Genomic DNA, 22,427 nt, shown 5'->3' with positions numbered 1-22,427 from the left:
TGATCCAACGTATCCCTAGGAAACAGAGTTAATTTTTCGTCGATGTAATTATTGACTGAGATTCAGTGTCGCGATTATATTGATTGATTCTTTCCGCAGCCGTTAGATATTTATGACGATTACTCTTCCGTACTCGCAACGTATCAGATATCTGCGTACATTACTAGTATATCTCTTCTTCGAAATCTTATAGAAACATAGTTTATTGTAGATAACGCGGAATAAGTTATCGAAATCTAATTTAAGAGAGCGATTATCTGTTGTGTGTAGAATATTTAAAACTGTAATTCTAAAACGATTTTAAATTTAATTTCAAGATTAGAGAAATTATCTGATCTATTACTATTATTAGAGAATTATCGTTCAACATTTGAAGCCCAAATTATACGTGTATTCGCAAACTTATACATTATATGTGCACGATATGGAGGGACGAAGAAATGGAAGGGGCTATTCGTTGTCTCGCGTGGATCGGCCGATCGGGCTAAACGGCTTAAGCTCGAATGTCATGTAAATTCGGCAGGTGCATCCATAAGATCGAGCCGTCCCGCAACGTAGACCGACCCCCTCCGGGTGAAAGTCTGCGTATTTCGCCATTATTCTTTCGCGAGGCCGAAATTACGGACAGTGTGAATGAAATGAGCCAGTAATGCTGGAACGCACATAGCCGCTAGCTACGGCATTCGATAACTTATTGCGGTTTGCTAATCGACGTTCGATGTGCGTAGGTGGTCCCACGCTGTAAAGTGAGCAGAACGGATGAGGCAGACGGATGAGGAAATTCGGACTACGAGAACTTGGAGAACTTCTAGGCACGGGTAACGTACATTTTCACGCAATAATATGAAAGTATTCTTAAGCCCGCGGCCACACGGTGCATGTTTTCCTGCTGGATTGCTTGCGTTTTAGTGAATTATTGAAAATTCTACGTTCTGTGTGGTGTCATTTCCAGCAGGAAAAAAGCATCGTCTGCCGCAGGCTTCATTGTTAGACAATCTTCTTAGAAGTTTCTTAGACAATCCTTAGATAAGATCGTATCACAAGGAAGTGATAAATATTCTCAGTACTATACTGATCGTCACGATGTTTACTTGTAACGTAAAAAGCGTCTCGTAATATATAGTATTTACTGGTGAGAAAAACATACAAATTCCGATTAATGATATCAAATGGCGTAAACGAGAATGTCGCATAGTGTCGCTAGTTGAACGTGGAGATGAAAAGTACGCATAATTTAGCATCGTATACGAGTTAGGATTGGATAAGCGGCCGGTATTTGCTAATTACGCGTCTATCAAGTACCGTATGTATTCGCGACGCTTCTAATTGATGCAGTTCACAGACGGAATACGTGCTAATAAAGCGCGTCAACCGTAAAAAAAAAAAAAAATACGCAGTGACGCGCGTGGCTAATGAGCTCTTAGTCATTCGCGCGATTCGCGAACGGCTATTATCGCGCGGATTTTGCGAGAGTAAATCGTAAATTAGGTCCATCATACACGCGAGCGACGCTCGTTGCTTCTCTGCTCTCGGTATTAATCGAACGGTACTTCCCGTACGAGCGCGATTAGCGTCGATTAATACCGGCTGTCCTCGCTCGCTTCCCAGTAATCAGAATTTTTTCGAGGAAACGGAACGATCGTGTACCGGCCGTCAGAATTTTTCTGCGCGCAGATAACGATCGTGCGCCGGCAATTAGAATTTTTGTCGGGCCCGGATAAGAATCGTGCCCGGGCGATCGGAATTTTTACAAAGATCGTGCGGCGATCGTGAGCGTTGGATTAAATCCACCACATAAGACTCAAATCCGATCTCTTATCGTTATCACCCTAATACATTTGTAGAGAAATCGATTCGCAAGAATAAACATATCTCTAGCGGCGGTGAGAGAATGCAGAGATAAATTAAGCCCACACTGTCAAATCTATAGTGTCAAATTTAACTTTATATAAGTCGTCACTACTCCTACTCGATGTATCGTTATTTTATACTGAAACAATGGTTAAATTTGACATTATATATAGTGTCAAATTTGCTTCAAATAACGATATATTGTAGGAGTGATGGCGATTTAAGGGGATATAACAGGGTAAATCTTAAAAAAAGGTTTTTTTGTCATTTTTTTTTTAAGTAACTATAAGTTCAATTATGTTGAATTTAATTAAAAATTTAGCAGTGCAAGGAAAATTGTAACGTGAAGTTCTAACTCTCTGAAAAGAAATTGTATTTCGGAATAGGGCAGATCCAGGTCGAAGTAACTTTTCGCAAAAAAATTATTTACAGGTTAAGATTCTAAGATGCCTATAATAAGCATCAATATTATTAAATTGCTTATCAATTTTATATGTAATATCAAGTAATACTCTAATTCTGTAGGATTATATTTCAAGACTAAAAATTAAATTCGACGCGCAATTGTAGGATTGGATACGAGTAATATATAACGTAATACATACCAAATTATTGAAACACTAAATCAAGCTTGACTGTTTAGAGTCTTTATTTTCAATTTATTGAAAATCGAATTTATTCGAAAAATGTTTGTATGAATTATTTCCCGACTCTATCTATCTATAGCTACCTTATTTATCCGCGACCGGCGATAAATCACAGCGATTGATTCTTCCCGGTGCAATGGTTACTCCGACCAAACGTATTGTTCTCCCGTTACTGCGCTACACACATACACGCGAACGGGGTAATGGAAGTCTAAATGTCAGCGTAAATATTCATCGGCCGCGCGCACACTGCAAAACGATCGCGTTGGATTTCCGTTATTTATGCTCTTACGGCCGTCGCGTTGTGGTGAGGACCGTATTCTCAAATATCCGTCTGGGTTCGCCTCGGTATCGAGAGGCGGACGGTGGCGCTTTTATGCCTGCGTTAAAATTTTATTGTCGCCTCGAACTCGCGCGGACAATCTCGACGCGCCGCCCGTATATCATAAGTGGGCGTAAAGTGACATCGTTACTTATAAAATCAATTGTCATTCGCGGAACATGTTGTCGCGAAACGCGCCCTCATGCTAGATTGTTAAACGAACTTTGTAAGGGATAACGGCGGCTTTCATAAACGAAGATTATGGCACGCGAATACGGAGCCGTAGTCAAATACGAATACGTAGTCAATCGAAGGCGGCTAGACCACTTGTATGTTTGGCGCAATGGGGAAATTATGTGTGTCGTATATCCACTTCAGCTTTTTTCACCCATATTCTATCCCAGCCTGTGATTTATCGCTCGTAATGTTCTAAATTCTGCAACTTGCCTCATGTAATGAGGCAAGCTTCCTTAGAGCTTTAAACACACAGAGCTTTAAATATTTCTTTAATCGTGTCCCATATAAATCGCAAGTTGAAGAAGTAGTTACCATTTATAATTATAGGATATCGAGAGTATAATAATTTCAATATCGAAAGCAATTTCGTTTTGATACTATAATGCAACGTATCGATTTTTACGTACACTTTTTTACGTATCTCGACCTAACACGCAATTGCAATTTGTTTCATTGGCGTTTGATCGCGAGAACTTCCAACAAGGCATGCCGAAACACCGTATTGTACCGTGCACGCTGCATTCAATTGCATTTACGACGCCACTTATCGTAAGTGGCGTATAAACGGCAATAAGGTCTCGATCGCCTCTCGGCTACCAACTAATTCCGCATCGTTTATGGTTTTGATAAGCGTTTTGTATCTTCGATGACGTGTTTACGAATGCGACGATTCGTCCAATTTATTAAATGTACGTAGAGCGATTGTATACTTATTCGAGATATACGTGGCAAGTGTGACAAGTGCGACGAAATAGTATGATATGCCAGACCAGATACATATTTCACAGATTATCATCAAATTATCTCGCTGTATTTCTGCGGACAATAAAATGAGTTCCACAAAATCAGATTAATACACGGAAAGAACGATTTTGCTGAAGCATCTACAAATTTTACTAAATATAGTAGTTTTAAAAATAACTCTGTTGGATCATCAAAATAATTGCGTAGGAATCTCAAGCATGATAAACAACGTTGCAAAAAATTTTAACATTCTATAGCAACCAGTTTAAAGATCAGTATCTTCAGGTCTGCATTTAACTAAATTTATTTAAATTCTACGGTAAAACAATCTTTTTCGTATAATTGTAGGATTGTCTCAGGTAAATATTAAAGATTTTTTACTTCTAGACATTTTTTTTTCAATAAACATTTTACGTTTAATATTTATTGAAAAAGTTTAATACTAAAACATCTTTAAGTGTTAAAAATAGAAAGAGATGAGAATAACATATTAATAATTATATTAATAATAACATAATAATTTCTTAATTAATAAACATAATTTTCCTTCCTCTTCCGATAAGTCAAATCTGATGTTGAATCGATACACAATTTCTCTCTTGTTGAATATAGGGATCTAATAAAAAACATCTCTTATCGTACTTAGTTAACGATACATAATGTAAAATATCGATACAACAACGTATCTGGAAAATGTTAAGTGCCGCTTTTCAGAGCCATACTGTAAAAAATGTCTCTTTATCGGTCTGCTTTATAAGTGAGCGTAAATAATCGTGCACGCTAAACAAACGTAAAATTATTCCAAGGAATAAATCGTAAAGGTCAGAAAACAGATCGTAAAGCACGGGCGAGTATAATTATATCGCGAAGCAATCAAAATATGTCGAAGTAAAAATAGCAGAATACTAAATCAAATAAAATGCATAAATTTAAACATATATATATCAATTACAATAATGTCATTCGTCGCGAGAATTTAATCAAAAGCGGCATACTTTTTTAACTCAATCGTTCATACGTTTATTTTTTAAAACAAGTATCTATTTCAATATGTCTACGTCTATCATCAGTTAGGATTATATCAAATAATCCTAGCTGATGAAATTAAACGTCAAGAAGAAATTTCAGTACTTCCTTTCTCATATCTTTTCATATCTTGTCAAATAAATCAAAACTTCACTTAAAAAAAGTGTCTAATTTTAAGATATTATGTTTATTAAGATACTATGTTATTATTAATGTAATTATTAATATTTTATTCTCGTCTTTATTTTTGAAATACTTAAAGTTTTAAACTTTTCCCACATTTTATGTTTATTGAAAAAGTTTAAAACTAAAACATCTTTAAATGTTAAAAAATAGAGACGAGAATAAAATACTTTAATATATCTTAAAATTAAATACTTTTTTTTTCAATTACTATAAGTAATTAAAAAAAGAAGGGTTTAATTTTAAGTTTAATGTTAAATTATTACGTGAATGACGTAAATCAAAAACTGGATACAATACAAAAAAATGTGTCAGCAATTATTATTCTCTTAAAAGCTTAATCGTGTTAATGCAAATACGACAGCTATTATAAAATTGAAAATACGACAATATAATACAGAATTTATTTTACTGGTTGAAGCTCTCGCCTAAAATATTCTCCAGTATAATATACTTTGCAGGTACATTATCATTAATGCCAGGCAAAATGTATTATCTGCCGACGCGTAAGGCAACTCTCTTCGCGCGACTGAAACTCGTAAACTTATCGTGAACATCTTTATAATAATGACTTTGCAGAAGACGGAAGCCCGTCACGGTTTCACCCGTTAATCGCCGTTTAATTTGCACCTCTCGCAACGGTACTTACCGACGACAAGATCGTTTGGTGTAAAAGGCTACGTTAAGTCGCGAATGAACCGCGTCGAGAAAAATCGTATTGCGTGGCTCGCGTCTGAACATCATAATACGGAACATCATAATACGAAACGTTTTGTATAAGATAAAACTAAATAAATTAACCGAATAATGAAACTTTGTGGTAAATTTCGGATGAGATAAAAGAAACACCGTGCACATTGCAACGGTAATGGAAATTTCAAGATGGAAATCGCCATGGCGACTTGTAGCCGGTTAGCGCCGAATGCACGGATGCGTTCACCGTAACTGAAGTATGATATTGCAAAAATTCTTCGATAACGACCTTTCCCGTTATGAATTATGACACTTCAGCGACGTTAAACCCTAGACGATCATGGTATTCGCATGTCAAGTGACCACAATTCTTATGCATTGTGAACGCATATAAGTAACGCATATGATAACTTTAGTTATAGAAATACATAATTCATTTACGACTGAATATATTGTTGCCGATATAGCGACGAATTTACCTCACTTTATATTCGCGCAGGTGTTCTCCGTCAAGCGGCAATCCACCATTTTACAGACTCTTCCATCTTCGACAAACGATTAATTATTACATCTTGCGAAACATTTCCGCATACGACGGACTGCAAATTCGAATCTGTATCATTCGCTGATATCTCTATGCAATCGAGATGGTGTAAACGCCAACGTACGATCGCGATATGTTGTCACAGCGATTTAACGATTTATATTTGTGTGACATAATAGCGAATCACAATCGCGAGTGAAGCAATTTCCATTTCCACGCGAGATGCCGAGATATAATGACCGTTAATGATATCTTCGAGCAATCGTCGTATACCGCTGCATCCAATTAGTCGCGCTAAGTTACGATAATATCTCGGCCGCGAAAGAGTATCCGCGTCGTAAGTCACGCCTACGAGAAATGCGGTTTCGATGCTCGGGATGGTATCGAGAACGGGCGTCATCAATCGGCTGTTTAAGCGCCTCGATACGCGTTATCTTGGAAGTAAAATGTTTACTATGAGATAAATATGTGCCTAATAAGAAAATATCTATAACGTAGAGGTATCAAAACAACGCGTGCTATTTTAAGTTCTCCGTCCTATTTACGTGCTCGTCGACGAACGTTGACTGATGCTAATATTTGAGTGGTGACTTATGTATTATATACATGAGTCTTGATTAATGTTCTTAATTTTCCAGAAAAATAAAATCGGAAAAATTGTAACCTTTGTTTCTTTTTTTCAGAAAAAAATGGAATAAAAGTTAGAATTTTTTTTTTTAAATTAAGAACAGATTTTTGAAAAAAGAAATCACAGATACACACAATTTGTTAACAATTTAAAAAATACACAAAGCAAGCATTTTCCAATACAAAAAATGATTAGGTACAATGAACAGAACAAGAAAAATAGAATTAATTATAAGGAGTTGGGAAAAAATCAAAGATCGAATTGTCTACCTTAGCTTTATTCTTAATAATTCTTAATATTCTTTATGTTCAATTCTTTTCTTCATTCTAAAAAGTAATGTGTTTTATTCTTATCCCCTTATAAAATGCATAGTTTTATAAATTCAATAAATTATAAATTCAAACATGTAGCGTTTTGTCTATTGAAAAAGTTTAAAACATCTTTAAGTGTTTAAAAAATAGAGACAAAAATAAAACATTTTAATATCTTAAAATTAAACATTTTTTTTCATCTTGTTCATTGTGAGTTTTAACAATACTCGTATCACTTAATTGGCTTTTTTTAACATTTAATATTTAACAAAAAGATTCTTAAACTCTAACAGAAATCTCATAAGAGGTCACTACAATAGCCTTTAATATTAGTTATTAGAATACTTGAAGTTATTAGAAAAATGAAAGAAATCTGGAGAGTCTTAAAATCATTGACGTAAAAATAAACAATAACGCTAAAATTTAAAAAAAATACTCGGAAAAATATAATAATGAAAAAAACTTTTTCCTCAAAATTTCCAAACATTTTTCTGGAACTAAGAACACTAGTCTATTTTCGAATAAGTAGAGCACCACATAATATAACGTTAAAACTACACAAAAAAATATCTGGTTGCAAATGGATGAATCAGAAGATTCTGATTATATCAATCAAAATTCCTGTTGTCTTAACTTAAAATTCTAATTGTAAGTTTAATCAGAAAAATCTTATAAATAATATTCTTTCCGATTCGTTCATTTTCAACCAGAATTCGAATTAATCCCATCAGACAGTTTTCTCAGTATGTTAAAATAAACTCGAATTCTTATTGTGTTTATGATTTCGACATGGATTTCATCTGCGAGCGCACCGCGTCTTCAAATTCCCCTTCCCCCGAGATTCTGTCGGGCGGGATACACAAATCGTGAAGAGAAAGTGTCCACAAAAACGGGAATTATAATGCTCTCGCGGTGTATGCCACCCGTCTCTTCCCGCGTCGAGTATTCCGTACTTAAATTTGAATACGCCGACGTGTCATCGAAGTGCTTCGCCGTCACTCGGAGATGCGCGTGCTTCTTCAGTACGGTATTTCACTACTTGTAGCTCCAACATCGTCGCGAATGCTTCACCGGTTTATTTTTCATTCGAATATTTTCGTTCTCGTAAGGACGAAGATGCGCGTGGCTCGTATCTTTTGTCAACTCAAGTGACAACGGCACCCCATCTCGTTCCGGCATCTCGACTTCTCAAAGCACTTAGTGAATTGTTCCCAATTATATTGTACGACACGTCAAAACGCTAATTGACATGGAACGTAATAATATCGTCTGATGTAATCTCAAAGTATTGAAATACTCCAAAGCATCTGATTGCTTGCCTCGTAATGAATCAAAATTATCGCGAATTAATAGTCACAAATAGAAGTACATGAATCAGTACAGCATCAAAACAACATAACATTGTAAATAGAAATAATTATAACATAGGAACGTGTACAAATAAGTAGTAAACAAATATTTCATAACTTTCATGTTTGAACTTTCATGTATGCAATTAAAATTTATCTTGACGAGAGATCAGATTCGGACATCGCATCGTTGATAAGCAGACCATAGGAATTCAGGAAGTATGTCGCAAAATGATATATTGCTTCCTGAAATAACAAGACATCAAAACGTAGACTCGCTAGCGCGACACATGAAAAATTGAACAGTGAAAATGAAATTTCCAAACAGAACAAATCAAAGTACTAAACATGTCAAAGTACGATCAAATTCTTACGACGCACTTAAGTTGACTAGAATCTGAATAGAAAAAAATCAAAAAAATCCAAAGGATAAGAGAAACCCGGTTATCAAATCAAAAACGACTTACCGGCGAGGCCATGAAAATACCTGTGGAATTGGATCGTATAGTTTGTCATTTCTAACGATGCGTCTAAAATCAAGATTCGTTTATACGACGCGTTCAGACAACGTGATTCATCCACTGGACGATCATTCAGGGCGAGGCGTGCAAATTCACCGCGTGCCTCGTCGGACGCACGCTTGTCGGCTTAAAACGTTAAGGCGGATAAGCAGCCGCGACGAAAACGCGACGGGATTTCGCGCGAGATGAAAAGACGGACAGCTCCGTCGGACTGTCATGCGCGGCACGCGGCATGACTAATTAATCCTAAGTCCTACAAAGAGTTATTTCCGTCGATCAGCCGGTGATCGACTTAGCGATGCTCGTAATTATCGCGACCGTGACGAACCCGCCGTCGTAAATCGCCGAGAAAAGCCGGCCGGCGTGATTCCGATCGCGTCTCCGTAGCCGGTTGTTCTACCTCAGATAAATTTATCTCGTTAATTGCATCGCGATCGACCAATCGACGGACTCGCACCGTGCCATTGGTTCGCGGCGTGTGCCGGTAACGGTAGGTGAATGGTACCGTAAGAAACCGATCCAGCCGGTTCCGCCGATATTGATAATCGATTTTTTGACGATCGTCGCCGATTTCATCAAGAATAGAAGATCCTTTAAATCTTACAACAGAGAGTACTTTCCATTTGATAACATAAATCAATATAACTGTCGTTCTATCTTTGTTACTCACCCCTTGTCAAGAAAAATAAAATGATATTTGTGTCAACTTGTCACTAATGTCCAGTTTTAGTAATGTAGATTAATTTTAATTTCAGTTCAATTCACTTTTCATCTTCTAGTTCTAAAAATTGGTGGAAACAAGTAAATGGAAAGTACCCTGAATTTGTCAAAATTTTGTCAAAACAAGAGAAAAAAAAAATATACATATATATATATATATATATATATATATATATATATATATATTGTCTCTTCTCATATAAGATGAATACTAAGTACTCTAAAAGCTTTTAAGGAGTGATAATCTCGTACTAATTCAATTTTTTAACGATCGTCAGCGATTTTATCAAGAATAGAAGATCCTTTAAATCCTATAACAGAAGATATTTTCCATTTGGTAACATAAATCAAAAGGCACCAGAATTTGTCAAAATTTTGTCAAAATAAGAGTGACAAAAAATACATATATTGTTTTTTGTTATACAAGATAAATTCTAAGTAAGTACTTTAAAAGATTTTAAAGAATGATCTCTCGTATTAATTCGATACGAAAACTTTATGTGATCATATGATTGAAACGGCTTAGTTTCACAGGATATCAAAGTTGAAAAAATAATATCGGTTTTTTTTTTTCAAAAAAAAGTTTCGAAAACCACTAGAATTATTTTCATGAAACTTAGCACATATTTCTTTGTATAAGAAATCACCCCTTAAAGTTTTTTTTAGATATGTAATATCTTTGTATGCTATCTCATTCTTATAACTACCTTACTTATTCTAACTTACTGAAGTTGACAAGAACGACGGACTAATTAAAAGTTTATCATCTCGTGTCCAGATTCTTTTATAAGTCAAGTCTCTAGTCAAGAAGAGCTTATTGCGCCACACTTTCGCGATTTCCCACGGTATCCAGATTGTATGTTAAAATGATGATAGAAAATTTGAATGATGGATTACACTCTTTCCTCATTAATCGAATCAATCGAGATCGCTCGTTTTATTTCCGATTGACGTAATAATTTATTAATAGGTTGAGAAAAAATCGACAACAATCGTATGCTGTGAAATACTAGAGAAAATGATTAATCTCGCGAATAGTCGATAATATATTGTCAAGAGTCTCAAGAATCTTATAGATACGTTGTGCTAAAAATCGTCAGCTAATATCTTTTGACGATTGATAGAAGATCGTTTCGCGCTTTCCTCGATAACGCAATTAAATATCTTCGAGGGGAGAAGAGAGAGATACTAGACTCGACTAATACGATCCCGTCTCATAGAATTCTGAAGAATATTATCAGACAAGTCGTTATCGAGCACACATTCCACAGATAAAAGACAATCATTCTTTGCCTATCCTTCTGCGTCCTGACAGGACGCGGCGCCCGCGTGAATATCATGAAAGAATACAGGTGCGATTGTCTCGATAGGATATCTTTATTGAAAGCACCGTTCATTGCTCCGCACTTCAAGAAGGTCATTTCCCGATGGGAACGACGACGTGGGCTTGACGTATATCTCCATCGTGGCGTTTATCATCGTCCACGAGATCGATGTTCCCCGCGAGCGACGGTTCTATGAGAAACGACGATAAGAAGAAGAGAATTTCCATCGGCTACTTAGTGGATAAGTCTTGGCGACATTCAGCCGCACATAAATTTCATACGATTAGACATAAATTATTACACAGTTTCACCCAATGTATCTCCTCGCAAAGATCGTGCTCGCAGTCACGACATTCATCAACAACAGTCGCGAACAGTGTGGCTGAAAATAGTCGTTATTTGTACGACGACAGTCAGTAGGCAGAATCTCTTTTTCCGTTCTACACTGTACCGTCATTAGCCACCCTTAGATCCGCCACAGCGGATCTGCTACGTTTCAAATGTCCCGACAGTATCTCCGGCCGCATCCGCGTCCTATAAACACGAACGGAAATATACTCTACTCTCCCCCGCGGCGGTTACCCATTCAGCAATACGTAGTGGTTAGTTTCATTCACAGCTAATCCCCACCCTCGTGGATTCCGCGCGTTTAATACGCGTGCATGTTTTCGGCCGTGCGGACGGACGTGGCTAAACAAACTGTACTGTACTTAGGTCCCTCACTTATAGCGTTTTCGATCGTAGCGGGTTTGGACCGATCTGGATTGGATTAATGATGTTGCATGCTCTACTATTGGTAGAACATGTAATGTCAATCAATAGTGGAGCGTATACGATCGGTTTAAATCTGCTGATCGAAAATGTTATCAGGTACCTCACTTAAGTTCCTCCAGATTGGCGGCGATGAATTTTACATTTTACGTTGAAACCAAAGGAAAATCGTAATTAATTTCGTCGGGATGAAAAACGTCGGGATGGAATCTGCATTGTCATTGTATCGCTCAACGAAGGCCATCAGTCGGGAATAACGCCTCGATCGGTGCTCCGACTTGCGACGATAAAATTCTTGTCACCCCAAAAAAAAAGAAGAAAAAACACGACGTGCACTCGAGTCGCCGATTATAACGTAATTAAATGGAGATTACAACGTAGATCGCGCGTTGATTGCTTCGGATGATTTTGTTATCGCTCTGCAATTATATTTATATACATTTCTCATCTCTATCATCTTCCCGCTATAAAGCAATTCGATCGAGCTTAAATAATAATATTGCACAATTTCGTCGAGATATTTCAAGAATTTCTACGAATACACTGTGTATATGTATGTATATATACATATCTCTCTGTCGAGTAGTTAGATAAAACAGAGCTTGAAATATATAATATCAAATTTGTTTAACTTGGATCCTCTGATATTGTTTTTTTACAGGTTACATTCCAAAACTTCCTCTCGGAGGAAAATTCTTTTTTCTTTTATTTTATATAATATAATATATGTTACGTGTAACATTTCGAGTAAAATTTTCCTCAAAGAGAACGTTTTGGAATGTAGCCTTAAATAGTAATTTTTTTAAAATAGTAAATAAAAAATCGACCGAGAAACGTATAACATGAAGCGAAGAAGGACGATCGTTCGAATTTTGAGCTGAAATTTGTAAAATTTACACAAAAATATTATTAAACATTAAGACCTAGTTTGGATCTTCGCTTATTTGTACTGATTATTTTATTGCATCAATATTGTGGATATAAAATCATCAATAAAAATCGGAACACTTTTGCATAACGCATAATACATAAAGTATAAAGCTAACACGGTCAATAGTTAGTATTAACAAATATACTGACAATATTACGTACTGATCATGTGTGGTTAATATTGATGGATTGATATAGAATAAACGGTGACCTAGATTTTAATTCTCCTGCATCAGTGATTATATTTATACGGCATCCTTAATCGAGTTCAAATCTTGTTGAAGTTATGAAACTGACAATCATAGCTATATTCCTATGAAAAATGACTGTGATTGTCCAGTTTCATAACTACGAATAATATTATTAAGGTCGATTAAAAATGTTGCATAAATGTAGTCAATATCGCATTATTAGAGATCCATATATCATAGTATGTCACAATCAACACAGAAATGTTAATTTTAACATTTTTGCATGTCTCAGAAAGTCCACTATACGTTTTTTAGTTAAAATTAATATTTTACTTTTTGCAGTATACTCGTGTAAGATTGTAAAAATACTAAAATATTAATATATACTGTCAGTATTATTGATTCAATATTACTGATCAGTATTATTAACCATGTATAGAATTATCTTATTAAGAGGATTGATCAGAGTCTTTCCTTTCCTTGAAATGAAGGATCTTGATTAGTTGATACTCTTATGCTTTATGCATTATTAAAGATCTGCTCCAGCCTTATAGCTTCACATTAATATCGAGTCTTTGCTTTACAACCGTAATAGTGATTAACGGGATTGGAAAGTGAATCTGCATGTAAGGTAAAAAGCTCAATGGTATACTCGCTTTGACTCGTTTCAACGGATCGTTCATACATCCATAATACTTTATATGAAGGGGGTAAGACCGGTTTAGAAGTGAGATGAGCGACGTGTCGTTGCTCGCGCGAGCGTATGAAAAAATTTCTGAAAGCCACTATTGACACGTGGTAATATGTTGCACGGAAAATGCGTCGTTTCATCGTGATTCTTTCCGGATAATGCTCACTGAAGTCGACGTCTAGACGCGCGCGCATGTCGGATGTGCACTTCATTGCACACTACGTGCAACGCAGCCTCAGATGCCGTCTCTCGCGGGCATCTAAGCGTAGTATGTATGTAGTGTGTACGCACGTACATTCATGTAATTGAAGTGAACGAATCGTGCAACACGTGCACGCGCACAGAGGCGGATCACCGCACGCCCCGCGTCGCGCAAAACCAATAGTAAAATGCGGCTTGATAGATAGCCATCATTTGCGTCGCGGACAGTGGCGATTAATAAACCGATCTCGCGGAAGCAGTTAAGTGGCTGAGACGTCGCTTCATTAGGGATAAAGGGATTCGACATGGCAACTTCGGACACTTTGATCCCTCTGTAATACTGTAAAGGTGCCATTTCACGAAACACTGAAAACGTCAGCGTGTCACTTTGACGTTTATAGTTATTTTCCATTTTCACGCAAGTGACTCACACTGAGTCTAAATAGTTGTGTAAATATTTTATATTCACATATGACGTCATTACTTGCTTTGGTGACAAAGTTATCGCATAACAACACAGGTTTATAATCTCACTTTTAATGTGAGTTAGCAAGAAGTTCAATGAAGCAAATAATTTTCATTTATGATGTCATAACTCAGTTGAACGTCCGTTTTATTCTGACAAAGTGAGATTCAACTGGGTTTTTACCTACAATCGATGGTTTCGAGCTTGTGTAGATTGTAGGTAAAAACTCAGTTGAATCTCACTTTGTCAGAATAAAATGGACGGTACGTTCAACTGAGTTATGACATAATAAAAGAAAATTATTTGAATTTTATTGTAAATGGAAAGCAACTAACGTCTAACGCTAAAAGTTGGATTTATGTAACTTTCAGCGTTAGCTTGTTCAGTTCAAGAGAACGAAGTTAAAGTACATACATGATATTCCTTTTCATGCATTTTCACTGTTTAGCGTCAATTATTTTTCATATAACGATCTATTTCGACACCGAAAACGAGTATCGTGAAACATGAAAAAGTACTTTAAACACTTGACGACGACGAGAAATGTGTAACGAGCACGAAGCTCGCCGTCACGCGCAGTAAAAACTCGTTGACTATATTTCGCGAAAGAGGACGTAAGAATGTTACCTCAGGGTAGACGATTTTACTTCATTCCGTGAGATCGATGCGGGTGCAGGTGGGAGGAGAGGACGTCGAGCGCTCAGAGCGTTAATAAATCGGCGGTCGCGCGCCGTGCAATCAAATCCACCGCGATCGGCCTCTGCAATCTGCGCGTACGCGTACGTGAAATCGAGAGGAAAGGGGGGAGGAGAGAGTACGGAGGTGGGGGACCGGGAAGCTGCCGAAATTACAGCCATTATCGCGATAGAGGTGAGAACCGACCGATGTTTGCTTAACCCGATCGGAAATCGACGAGAGGTCGAGCACGATCTCCTCCCCCGATTCCGTGTACCGATTCCCAACGGGGGAGAGAGAGGAATAAGGGCAAACAAGAAGAGCGTTGTTCACCCCGAAAGGTGGGCGGACTGCGCCGTTTAACCCGCGAGTTAACGGGGCGTATCCCGCGAAACGTGGTGCAACCACGATTTACGATCTCACGTTTCACGTTCGCATCGCCTGTGCGAGGTGATTTCGCTCAATCGCGTTCTCTTTTAGATTAGTTAATACTACTATAAATAATTAAAACGAGTAGAGTTTGAGAAGAACCGTAAATTCGATATCGTATTATACAATAAATAAATAAATAGATCTACACTGAGGTCCATTTCTATCAATGTGGGTTAATTTTAATCTCGATTTAATTTATTCTTCTTCTTTTTCAAATCTTTGGAAAAAGATCAAGAGTAAGTTGAACTGAGATTAAAGTTAATCTACAATTGGTAGAAATAACGGACCGATAAATATTCTGGTTAAACCAATAAAAAGATCTTCTAGGTATTATAATCAGAAATTTTATTTGGCCTCACTAAAATGTCATTCTGATTGGACCTTTTTGTTAATTTATTATAACCAGAACATTTTGCTTCGTATCGTTAGATGCTTATTAGAACAATTTATTGTGGAAAAATGTGCGATTGTTACACCTCTGTATCTTCTTTTCTTTCTTTTTCGTACACTAAAAAAAAATTCTGATAGAAAATGGACAAATCTAATAATTTTCTAGTTAAATTTATTAGAATTCTAGTTGAGATAACCGGAATTCTGATTAATACAATATATCTAGTAAAATCTATCAGAATTCTCATTTTTACCAGAATAATTATATCAATCAGAATTCTAGCTATCTCAACTAAAATTCCAATTTAACTAGAAAATTCTGATTCGTCCAGATTCTCTAGAGATTCTCAGAATTACTATTTAATCCAACCAGACGATTTTTCTCATTGTATCAGCGACTTTCCCTTTCGATCTCTCGCTGTTTTTATCTTCACTCGACGCGCACGACTCACGGATTTATTGTTTCTCACAATACAATGATCATCGTTGAAATGCGTTAAAGTTGAATGTCTCCCTCAAATTGTTTACGTCGCACGCGGCCGATCACGTCGATATAGAGCCTCTCACGCACGCATGCAGTGTACGCACGCGTCTGCAAGGATATCGCGTTTCCCACGTTTTTATGTCCCTTTTTTTTCTTATCTACTCAAGACTAGTTAGAGCTCAGAGCCTCGTTCCTAGCTCGTACACTTGATTATGTTAATTTCGACACGCGGCGAGAAAAATTAACGGCGCGACTCGGTGGCGGTCAATCAATAAATTATCCTGTCAATGATTCTGCAAACCTAGCGAGTGAATAATTACCGTGAAATATTTTCACTCAGCCGTGAGAACAGATCTAGATCGATCTGCTATTTTCTCGGCTATTTTACTCTTAGCTTATATACAATAATTAACAGAAATATATATTACTACGTCTTGAGTTCATATGTCGAATACATGTCACGTTCGAAAATATTCAGATTAAATAAGTATGTAAACATTTGCGACGTTTTACGTCATACTTAATTATTTACGCGTAATTTACTTGAAAACACTCACCAGAAAGAAGCAACGTAGGAATTCCTGCGTAGCTGCAACTCAAAGTGGATCGAAGTGTTTCAGTTTCTGCGAACAGCAACACCACGGACGTTAAACTCTCCTCGATGTCTAACGATTCTTATGGGGATTCACGATTTTTCAGAAGACGATTCGTCGAACATCTTGAACAAAGATCCGGTCAGACGTAACGATCATCAAGATACTTACGAGCGGTGAAGTAAGAAAGGAGCCGTCGCGCGAGTTACTTGACGTGTACACTCTTTGAGATATTATTATCGACGGGTTTGCTTTCGAGATCTAAGCAAATGGATTCTCAGCCATATGAGCTCGAATATAACGGTATCGGACGTTTCGCGCGTTCGCTCAGAGAAATATCACTCGATTCTCTTCTTCATCGCGGAGATGTCAGACAAATTAATCGAAAAATCCCTTGAATTCGCCTTGAACCGCCGATGACTTTCGCCGTTTCTCAAATCTCGCACGACCTCCATTCATTCCTTGACGTAAGTCTAAAATACTCTCTCGCGTTGCATCGACATTCTTCGTCGGAATGCATAATTATGGCGTGGCCGTTCTCCTCGAACTTCCGAGAAAATCACAGATAGGCATCCGCGAGCTTCCCCGAATCGCGTGAGTCACGAAAGATCGGTCGGGCGTCCCACTGGACGAATTTCAAAGGCGAGTCGCGACGGGGTCCTCTCGCATGGCACACTTAACACACGCGAGAAACGCGTGTAACGTTACGCAAATACAGACACGTTTGATCGTAAATAGACAAGACACGTTGACACCAAAGATCCGTATCGAAGTCACGAAGCACTTTGTTTCTCACCGCGGACACCGCGGTAACGAGAGGCGGGAAGAAGATCGTAGGTGAAGGAAGCGCCACAGGCGCGTTATCTCGGTATGTAAACGCGCTTCTCGCTCGTTCTTGCCTCTAGTTTCCGTTTCTTCGGAGAAAGAAACGCGAGACGCATAATTTACGTGCATTACGCGAGATATATGATGGTCCCGATCGAGAGTGGAGAGAACTATACGTTACTTCCTTCCGATCGCGTCTCGACACTGAATGCCCTCCGGCTGCAACAATTTCAGGCCAGATGGTGCCTCAAATATTGTCCTCTCGTATTTAGGAGAGTTTTGGAATTTATTTCACCAGCGTAGATTTTATCTCACCTTCTCCTTGAGAGTATATGACACCTGATTTAGGATTTTGAGTTTATTGTTATTCTCAGATTACTTTTATAATTTCTTGATATAATTCTAAATAATTGTATGTTATTTTTTTTTTAACTTCCTGATATAACTATAAATAAGTCTGGCTATACCAGTGTCCTGTCTTTCCTTTGTTTATATTCTTTACTGAGAAATTGATGAATCGTTGCGATTACACCGTCACTACGTTCCACGCGCTATCTTGACGCTCTCGGCAATAAAATAGCGACTGTTGATCACACGATGACGTTACGTCGACACTCGGCTCGTCGTAGTCACAACATCGCTCTGAGAGAGACGATCGATAGTGTCAGATCACTCATCGTTTGTCACCGTTGAAGTCGGGGGAGTCGCGTTGAAAATATTTCCTGCGATTTTTTTCGCCGATCTCTTCCGCAAAACCAGTCGATCGTGAAACTCGTCGGAGAAATCGTCGTCGTTTCGGAGATAGGACAGGATTTTCTCGATCGCGCGATCGGCTTAGCGCAATTGCCGATAATGGACACGTGTCTTGCGGCGTTCTCCTGTTTTTCCCTTTTTTTTTCCACCGTCGTGCACGGAGAGAGGACGACGGGATATCGCTGGCGTCGCTGCTCGACGTTTTCTGTTCACTTCCTCCCGGGAGAAAACCACCTTCGGGTCGGTCCAGCGCGCAACAACCGTCGTTTACGTAACCATGCCAAAGAGCGTTGCGTTAAACCCTCGCGGTGTCGCGGTTTCGTATGCGGTAGCAGTGCGTTAACAAGTTTGTATTCAAGAGCTGTTTTTTATTCCTGCACTAAAACTCTCTTTGTCGCTTTCATCAAATATCGAACATACATCTATCTCTGTTCAAGTTCCAAAACTGTACTAGTTCAGCCACAGAAAAGACATGGGAAACGATTCCGCCGTCGCATCGTCCAGCTGTTCCGTTTCTGTGTTCCGAGTCTTTCCTCGCGAAATCGAGATGTCAAACTGGTATCGCGAGCGCAAAAGATAATTACAACACTCGACAGATTCTCATCAACGTCCGCCGCCAGATCGCCAGACTTGAAGAACGAAAAATCCTCGATTCCTTTGATTGTCCCTGGCACTCCATTCGATCACTTTCACGAACTGCGTTTGTTGTTTTCGCTCATTCGGCGGAAAATCCGCTGTCTCTTCAGAGTGACGAATCGTCGGCGCGAACTCGCGACTCGGAATCCGACACGCCGTGAAATCGGAACCGCGACGCGCTGTAATCCGTCCTCGATGTCGAGAGACCGGGAGCGGTGGTACTCGCGCGGAAATCGAGAGTAGCACTGACTCGCTTCGGCCGAAGCGACGCAGCGATAGGCAAGATCCTCCCGCTTGCGTGCCGCGCGCAGCGGCGACTTTTCTCGGGGGATGCGAGTCGTCGGCAGGGTTACAGTTACTTTGCCCGGATGATCCTTTCACTGACTATGTTCAGGCGAACTTCTTCTTCTTCTTCTTCTTCTTTTTCTTCGCAATTTTTTATTGGCACTCGCCGAATAGCGAACGAAGTCTCTTTTCGAGTGGCAAGTAAGTAAAGTTTAGACGCGCGATGGACTTCCCTTCGTAAAGCCGACGAGAAAGCGGCGGAATACCCAAGCGCATATATATCCTGCGATCAACTTCTTCGTGAGAATATAACGACACGTCCCGTAGCGACACGGCAGCGAACCGATATCGCGTGATCCCGTGCCTCATCGATCGAGCGATCGCTTCTCGCTAATCGTTTCTCGACACGACGATCCTCTCCCAGGCCGAATGTTACGCGGGTTACGCCCGCAATGCTCCGCTCGGGGTGAACCGCGCCGTCTGCCGTTCGTCCCCGCACGCGCCGGGCTGACGGCTCGGCGTCCTCGGCGATCGACGATGTGTACTCCTGCGATCGTGAGTATCGTGACCAGGTCGGCGGAGCGACGCATGGCCATACGGCGGAGACACCGTGAAAGCACCGGCGATGACCGTCGCTGACTGGCGGCGCGGAGCGAACGTGAGTCGTGAGTCGTGAACGTGAACGACTTGTCGTTGTGGCTTGCGCGCGTTGCGAGTGCGATGTGCGCTCGTCGGCTCTCGCTTCACTCGCTTGAGTCTCGCTACGACGCGACGCGACACGAGCGCATCGGCATCAGTCGGCTCCTCTCACAAACCGCCGCGCCGGCACCACCACCAGACAGAACCCCAAAGCCTGGCACGTCGCTCGCGCGCTCTCGCCTCCTACTCTCCTCGCGCCGCCGGCATCATCTTTCCCCACCATCGCGTCGGGATGCCGGGATGCCGGGGCATCCCCGGTACCGACGACGACGGGATCCCACCGGCACGCGAATAACAAGCGAGTTTTTTTCGATCGGTCCTTGCGTCTACCCTCTCGATCCCGAAGTAGCTTCTCGTGCGAAAGTGTGAATATCGTAAGTTCACTGTGTACTATTCGGAGCGAACGATTATTCATAATTTGACTTCATAAGAACACTGAAAAAGAGTTGTATTAATTGGAATTCTAATGGAAAATGAACAAATTAGAATTTCATAAACCTATTATAATTCTAGAAATAATCAGCTGTTCAATCATGATGATCAGAATTCTGATTGATATGATTAGAATATACTGGCTATCGTTAATTTTCAATCAGAAATTTTTCTTGTAATTTATTTACACTTGATTTATTCTTGGACTACAAAAACTACAAAACTATTTATTTTGATAATTTATATAATTAACTAAGTTTAAGCAGCGATAATTATAACCGAATTCGGCGACGTCGTAAATGTTGAGTGCTCTATGCAGATTTTGTTATGATGATTCGACAAAATACGAATTTCTAGGTGACTCGTAAGTTCGCTTTATTGTTTATTTTGTTGACGACGATATGTATATTATTGACATTAAGTATTTATTTGCACTTATTTGTACTACGAATACTTTCAAAACAAATAGTGATCTGAATACTTATCATTTCTCTACTTGTGCAAGTAAAGTATCACTCATCGATGAACAAAATTAAAACGATAAATGTTTATAAAATCATTTTTCCATTCTTTATCTTGTCCGAAGCGACAGACATTTATGCAAATAATACACAGTTACTGTAAAATTTAAAATGCATATATTTATCGACGATAATACTTTCTGGGATACTTGAATCTTCATCGGTAGTATCGTCATTACTTCCACCCGATATATCGAAAGTGCTCGTTACAGAAAGCGTGAAACGTTTCTCCTCGAAATTACATGATGTTCAAAAAAATCGCAAGATCCCAAACAGGAAGGTTTGTTTTCGCTCGAATCCGGCGTGTATGTTTTTAAACATCGACTGATCCTCGTATCGGGCTACCGAATTAACTTCGCACATCGATTATCCGCGATAACATCGGCGCGCTCGCGGGTATATCGCGCTCGCACCTTCGAATCCACCGTTTATCGCGTCGATAACATTTCGTAGATTGCGCGACACTCCTGAACGTTTCACAATTCACGGTTTCGTATCTTCCCGGCACGGAACCGGCAGGTTCGACGCGCTCCGACCGAGCGGCCGGGATGCACCTGTGGATACACGATGCACAACACCCAGGGCTCCGCGCATAAAACACTGCCCCACTCTTGGCAGTGGTGGTGAACGACGTCAGACCAATCTCCGGCCACGCGAACCGTCTTAAACTACTTATTTCTTAGCGAGAGATCCGCTTATCTCGATCCTGAAACCGAGATCTCGCTCTCTCTCTCTCACTCGTGCTCGCGCGCGCTAAAAATACTGCGAAAGATTGCTACGTAGAGGCACGCAAATTACCGGTCTGCGCTTAATTGCGGCGAAATTACGCGAGATTTAATTTTCGTTAAACTCGACCCACGTTTCGTCCACGTCTCTCGAAAGCTGATATTCACCGTTCACTATTAAGAGGTCTATCTACTTGTGCAACGTGGACGCGCCGGTTGATGACTGGTCAAGAGATATTGTAGTGATAATTATACCCTCGCAACACGTATTTGTCTTTACTTTAGAAGAGGAACGTATAATAATTTCATATTGACAATGAAAATATTAAGATTGACAAAATCTACAGGTATAGAATCTTGTGATTCGCAAAAATGGAGAATATTAAAATGATTGCTCGCTCCTTTCTTTTATCTCCTCTCTAAAACTGCCGTAAGGGATTGGCGTAATCTTCGTTGATGTATCTATAAAATTATCACCGCGTCGCTTAGCGTGTTAGACCCTCGTTGAAAGCCAAGGTATATTCTACGAACTGATTTACGCGCATTTACTTCTGGAATTATGACGGTCCTTAGTGCGGATAAAGGCGGACAAAAAGTTACGAACGACGGTTAAACGGTCTCGAAAG

The 22,427-nt window shown here is 39.2% G+C and overlaps 1 protein-coding gene and 1 long non-coding RNA gene across 3 annotated transcripts in view; one reads left to right on the top strand and one right to left on the bottom strand.

Annotated features, from left to right (window-relative positions):
- The window catches only part of LOC105147848 (uncharacterized), an 86,396-nt gene extending 64,663 nt beyond the window's left edge, over nucleotides 1–21,733 (bottom strand). Inside the window, exon 1 of the mRNA XM_011059153.2 lies at nucleotides 16,890–21,733. The gene's annotated coding sequence lies outside the window, so the exon portion shown is untranslated. The remainder of the gene's footprint in view (nucleotides 1–16,889) is intronic.
- LOC105147852 (uncharacterized) overlaps nucleotides 1–22,427 on the top strand; it is a 185,093-nt gene that overhangs the window by 71,922 nt on the left and 90,744 nt on the right. Inside the window, exon 4 of one of the 2 annotated variants that reach the window (XR_846346.2) lies at nucleotides 729–818. This is a non-coding gene — a long non-coding RNA (uncharacterized LOC105147852). Of the gene's footprint in view, nucleotides 1–728; nucleotides 1,391–22,427 lie in introns of those variants that run through there. The other variant, XR_015548245.1, reaches the window with a different exon arrangement.

The sequence above is a fragment of the Acromyrmex echinatior genome, chromosome 19, assembly GCF_024713525.1.
Source record: "Acromyrmex echinatior isolate Ae372 chromosome 19, ASM2471352v2, whole genome shotgun sequence".
In the NCBI taxonomy this organism is placed as follows: Eukaryota; Metazoa; Arthropoda; class Insecta; order Hymenoptera; family Formicidae; genus Acromyrmex; species Acromyrmex echinatior.
Note: the sequence above shows the minus strand (reverse complement) of the source record. Positions and strands in the feature narration are given on the sequence as shown.